Genomic DNA, 6,000 nt, shown 5'->3' with positions numbered 1-6,000 from the left:
CAGGAAGAGAGATGGTAAGAGATGTGAAAGCTGAAGGATCCGAGCAGAGGTCTCCAGCAGCTCCCTCTGTACACAGATGGTTGCAGACACAAAAGGTCGAGTCCACTTTTGGAGGAAGCTTGGTGATGTTTACCACTAACGTTACGCCACCTTCAGGTAAGTCTGCTTGCTTTCACGTCCTTACAACAGTACATGGAATGGATGAGCATCCGCGTCTTTGTTTGCCTGTTGCTGCTGCTTTTACTCCAAGGGCAAAGGCTACTGGCTTTGCTGGTGATCTTCTCCACTCGGTTGCTGTGGGTTTTTAAAATTACTCTTTTTCTGTTTCAAAAAATGCAACTTTGGCACTGTTTTCGCATTTCCAACAATGCAGTGAAATCCTGCTCTCATTCTGATGACAACAAGATGAACCGTATTCCACTCTGAAGAGGGCAAAACTTGCTTGCTCCGTCCTTGGTTGTTGTGCACGGGGACCCTAACGCCAATTCAGTTTGTAGGAGAAATTTCCTCCGGTGACTCTTCTCCCCGTGCCTTCCTCCATCTTCCATTATTTGTTGTTGCTTTGCTGTTAGTAGTAGTACTAGAAACAGTAGGATTGTCGTTATTTCAAGAGTCAAATGTCACCAATGAAAGTCTGCAGAACCATTTTGAATCCGGTTTTGAAATGCAAACTCAAAAGCAAAGATCTTGAAGTCTGGATTCCTGGGCCTCCAAGACACAGGAAAATAAAGGGTGTTTGTTTGTCTTTTTGCACGTGACACTTATGCCCAGGCACACAGCACTGTAAGCAAGCAGGAGCTTTGCTGCCCAGCATTTTGGCTTTGCAAAAGCGAGGAAAACCACAACTTTTCTGCTTGCTTAAACATTTCCAAGAACTCGTATGATGACTTCCAAATAAGTTGGGGAAATTACGGAATGTCCTGCGTCTGCGTGCACGCGTGCTGCTCTCTGATGGTCACGGGCAGACGTCTTCTCCAGGTATCCTTGCAAAGGCTTTCTGGTGTGCTTTTCGCCTTAATCAGTCACTAACTACAGACCCGGTTCTAACAAGCTTGGTTCCTGTTCTTTCTCCCAAGATGTCCGTGCTCCTAGATGTCTGTTGTTCAGGGGGTCTGTCTTGCATGACAGGAACGCGTGTCCCAGCAACGTTGCTGTACAGGTGTCCTAGCAACGTTGCTGTACAAGAATTGTCCTTCAGTCGGTTATGCAAAACAAGCGGAGAAGTGCTGGGAGCCTTCTCCGTGCTGGTGCCACCTGCTGCCTTTGGTATATCAGCTTCTGGATCATCTCAGATGCCACAGAACGGACTGCCAGATGGGTGTCATTTACCAACGGCCAAAGGGCTGCAACAGAAGGAAACAGAGCAGAGATTGAATCCCCCAGTCTGCAGAGAGCCACCACCTTCCCCTCCGGACCTTGCCAGCCCCACTCGTTGCTTTCCTGGCCAGGAGGAGCACGGGAGACTGACGGGTCAGCCAGAAGACACTGCTCAGGGCTGCCAGGAATGCTCCTCTGCCCCTGCAGCATTTCCTTGCAGCAGGGCAAAGCGCAGCTGCATGCTGCCCAGCTCTGCCCCCAGCCCCAACACACACAGCACTGCCCTCACTCACCACAGAAGAGTTCATTCATCATCTCCACACTCTGTTCTCTGGAGTGCTCCCCAGTCAGCCCTAGGGAAAGAGCTCCGTCAGACACCCGCTCCCCAGCACGCCCAGGAGCGCAGAGCCCGGCCCTGCCAGCCCAGCTGCTTCCTCTTCCGTGCTGAGAGCAGGGACGGCGCCCGAGGGGGGACCTGAGCAAGGCACCCACTGGGTGCTACCGGCACGGGCAGGCTGTACCTGGGGGCTTCAGGGCTGTGCCTTCCTGCCAGGGCAGGGCCCAAAGAGGGATGCAGGGGTTGGGCTCACCGATGAATCTGACAGCCTCACATCGCACGGAGGCCTGAGAATCCTCCAGGTATGGCACGCTCTGCTGCAGGTAGCCTCTCTCGCTCTTTCTGTCCTGCTGCAGCTGAAGAAGAGCAGAAGAGCATGGGGCTTGCACAGAATCCACAGCTGCTGCTGAAACCCCTCCTCCAGCATCCCCTTTCCCCCAGCAGAAAGGTGGGGGCTGTGAGCTTGTCCTTACCAAACACTTCATCATCCCCTCTGTGTTCTGCTGCCGGGCCTGCTGCTTGAGCGCCTTCCACTTCAGGAACTTGGCACAAGACACGAGGGCTTCCCCAGATGCCTGCAGAACAACAGACGCAGGGACATGGCAGCACACACACAGACACACATCCCAGTGTCTGGATGCTTGCTCAACTTGCTCTCAATTGCAGATCACTGCTGAGCCGTCAGCACACCACTGCCTGCGCACTGGTCAGCTCTGAAATTCGTACCTGTGCGACGCTCGGGGCCTCGTCACTCATCCGAAAGAGCAGAGGGAGCAGGACCCTGCTCACGGTCTTCTTCATGCTTCCCTTCTTATGCCACACCACAGCGTCCATCATATCCATGAAGAGGCGGATGGAACCTTCTCGCACTTCACATGACGCCTGAGGGAGAACAGGAGGAGCTCAGACCTCAGCAACTTCCCCAGCTGCAAAGTAACCCTTGGCAGAAGGTGTTTTGCTCAGGTGCCAGGTTGAGCCCCAGCACAGGGGCCTGACACCACCAAGAAGAACCAAGCTGCACTGCCAGGGACACGGCCTGCTGGGCTGCAGAGCCCACAAGACATTTCATTCCTGAGAGCCCAGAGAAGGAAAGAAAGGAGAAGGCGCTCCTGTCAAGCACCCATCCGCAGAGCTCAGCCTCCCACAACAGACTTACGTGATTCAAAAGTGGCAGCATCTTCTCAGCCAGCTCCAGAGCAAAGGGACTGGCGTGCCTCTTCCCCAGATGGCGCACTGCGTTTCTGAAGATGTTCAGCGCCTCCAGAGGAATGGCTGTGTTGGCAAACCGCAGGGTCTCCATGACGCCTGGAAGCAGGGCCCGTATTTCTCTTGCCTGTACAAAACACACCATTTCCTTTCCATCAGGAGGACAGGGGCCAGCCTGGCCTAAAAGCTCCGATTACAGAGCAGCAGCCACCTGCAGTAACCCATCTGGGAAGCTTCTGGAAACCTCAGCCACCAGGCCCCACCACGACCATCACCCCAACTCCCGAGTGTCAGGCAAGGCCAAGGCACAGTGTTGCCCACCGCCCCAGCGCCAGGCTGCCACCAGGAGGGCTTCGTTTGACAAGGTCCTGCTCACCGTCTCAGGTCTATCAGACAGCAGCACGAGGCGTCTGAGCACCAGCCAGAGGACTGGCAGGCTCTTGACATTCAGAAGCCTCTGGAGCAGTGCTGGCTTACACAGCTCTTTCAGCAGCTCTTGGGTGGGAGGCATCACCTGAAATGAACACAGCAGTGAGAGGCAGGCAGAGGCAGCGGGATTTCCTGCACCCTGCAGCTACAGGCTGCTCTGGCAGCTCCGGGCAGGGCACTGGGCAGACACAGCCTGGCCTGAGGTAGCGGTGCCTTTGGAGGGCCCCACCATCCCTCTGCGCCCAGGCCTAGCACTATACAGGATGGCAGGGGGAGGCAGGGAGCTGGGGAGAGAGTGCCCTGAAGGAGAGCACGGCGCCTTGTCCAGTAACTCACAGTCAAGCGAAGGAGGCCCGACTCCGCTGTGCTGATGCCCAAGATCTCACGCAGCTGGTGTTCCTGGAGAACCTGGCTCAGCTCGTCCCAGATCCCCTCGGATGCTTCCAGCAGGAGCAGCACACTCTTGAGTATGTCCAGGGTAGTGCTATAAACGGAGAGCAATGCTGCGTCAGCAGGGCTGCCTTAGCCACAGCACCACGGCTCAGGCTGGTCCACTAGGCCCCAGGCTGAGCTGCAGCCTGGCCCTGCTGCCCCACGTGCTTGGGGGGATCTGGAGGCCTGGCCTGGGCAAGCAGCAGGGGCTGAGATGGCCTTGGCCGAGGGGCAGGGCAGGAGGCTGACGGGGGGCTCTGGGCTGCCATGGTTGGTCATTGGCTGCTGCAGCCCTGAGCGGCCCACCAGCACCGGAAAGCACAGCGGGATGGAGGGCCTGCTCCTCGGGATGTGCTGCAGCTTTCCTTGGCTCTGGCAACCAGACCGGTTCTGAGCCCTGTTCTTCACATGGAACAAACGTGGGGCTGTCTGGGCTGATACCTGTCACTCTGTGGAAGGTCGGTCAACACACTCCTCAGCACGTCCTTGGGGAACTGGATGGTCAGCACGTCCAGCACTGAGAACAGGATCTGCTGAACTGATGTGCTCTGGATTTTCAGGTTGGTGTGGATGCATCCCAGAATCTTTGGCACCTGTTGTGAGAACACAGGGAGACTGCTGCTGCCACTGCATTGCAGCCATTTGCCTCCCAGGCTGTGTTCTTACTGCCCTTCCCACAGCTCTTTGCTGCCTTCAAATGGCTTCAGATTCCCAAGAGCTGCTCAGGGCAAGGTAGGGCATGACATTCCAGCCTCACACTGCTTACATCCATCAGCCAGGTTCCAGGGTCTCTCCGAAGAACATCCAGCATAGTCGCAGCCCACATCTTCTCGTCAGAACTGTAGTCTCCAGTCACCTTCTCCAGGGTGACAAGGGCAATGTCGGTCCTCTGAGAAGGGGCGAGGTTTCTCCCAAGTGGCTGCAGTAGGAAGGAAAAAAGGAGGGAAGGCATGTTAAACGGAGTGAGAGAATAGCGTCTGGAGCGGGATGACCAGAGGCAAAAGGAAGGAGAAAGACCCTCCCTTCAGGTCAAAAGCACTCTGAGGGTTCCCGCCTGAGCCCCAGCTTTCTCACAGGTACTCCTGAGCCGCAGAGGCAGCTCTGGGACGCAAAGAATGAGAGTGCCTGGCTGGAATTTTCATGTCTCCTCACCTGCTGCCAGAAGCTGCTGGTCATGAAGGCACTAAGCTTCCAGATGCGCCCCAAAGCCCTCTCGCACACAGTTTTTGTCTCGGAGATGCTGAAAGGCAGCAGCACCTGTGAGGAGAGGAACTGCTGGTTAGCTGGGAGCTGCTGATGCCCACTCCAGGAGAAGCAGGTCTGCTGAGCTCCTAGCTGCAATCACAGCATCCATCCAGGCTTCCTCTGAGCTTAAGCCAAGCCCATCGTGGGGCTACTGGCGCCGGGGTCCCTTGCCGGCTCCTACTGCTGCCAGTGCCGTTTCCACCCAGTGGGATAAAATTCTCCTACAAGGGAGCTCCGGGGGCAGAACTTCACAATAGACAGACCTCCAAGATCCTCTGCAGCCGACTGTTGACACTGGTGCCGGGACAGCTGTCTAGCACAACCTGCAGCATGTTGTCCATAGCACCCAGGGTCTGTAAAGAGAACAGTGGGTTGTGGAAGTCTTTCAGGGTTCCCTTTCATACCCAGGAGACTGCTGTGAACCCCTCTGGCTGCTAAGGAAGGATACCCACAGGTCTGTGCACAGGGACACCCTGCAAAGCTGTTGCGCACAGACCAGGCTACAAGCACGGGGTGTTTGCCAAGCCCGAGGCAAGAGTGAGAGGGGTGAGGGCAAGCAAGGCTTCTACCGTGTCCCACAGACATCATTATTGATCTCTGGACACAAGTAATCCAAGCGGCAGCCCAGAGGCATGGGGTCAACAGTAGATTGCCCAGTACATACGTTGTTGTAGAGGGAAATGTTCAAGTCCCTCACTGGAGGAAGGTAGAAGATGGCATTGCAGCACACGTTGAAGAGGTGTACTATTTCTTCCTCCATAATTGCATTCGCTTTGCTGCAAATAGAGAGACATTGATGCTCGGAGCGGTGCCTGGGTGCAGAGGCAGGGGCGGAACAGGTCCTCCCCTGGGCAGGGCTCCCTGAGAGGGATGGGGAGCCCTGCCAGGAGGCGCCTCCTCCCCCACAGGGCTGCTCTGGGTCAGAGGACAGTCCTGATGCCACCAGCTTTGGGGCGAGGGCCAAGACTTAGCGGGGAGCTGCGTCAGGGCCACCAGGATGGCGCCCGGGGGATGTGCTGGCAAAACCAGGGGCT

The sequence above is a fragment of the Excalfactoria chinensis genome, chromosome Z, assembly GCF_039878825.1.
Source record: "Excalfactoria chinensis isolate bCotChi1 chromosome Z, bCotChi1.hap2, whole genome shotgun sequence".
Taxonomy (NCBI): Eukaryota; Metazoa; Chordata; class Aves; order Galliformes; family Phasianidae; genus Excalfactoria; species Excalfactoria chinensis.
The sequence above is the reverse complement of the archived record's forward strand: the minus strand, read 5'-3'. Positions refer to the sequence as shown.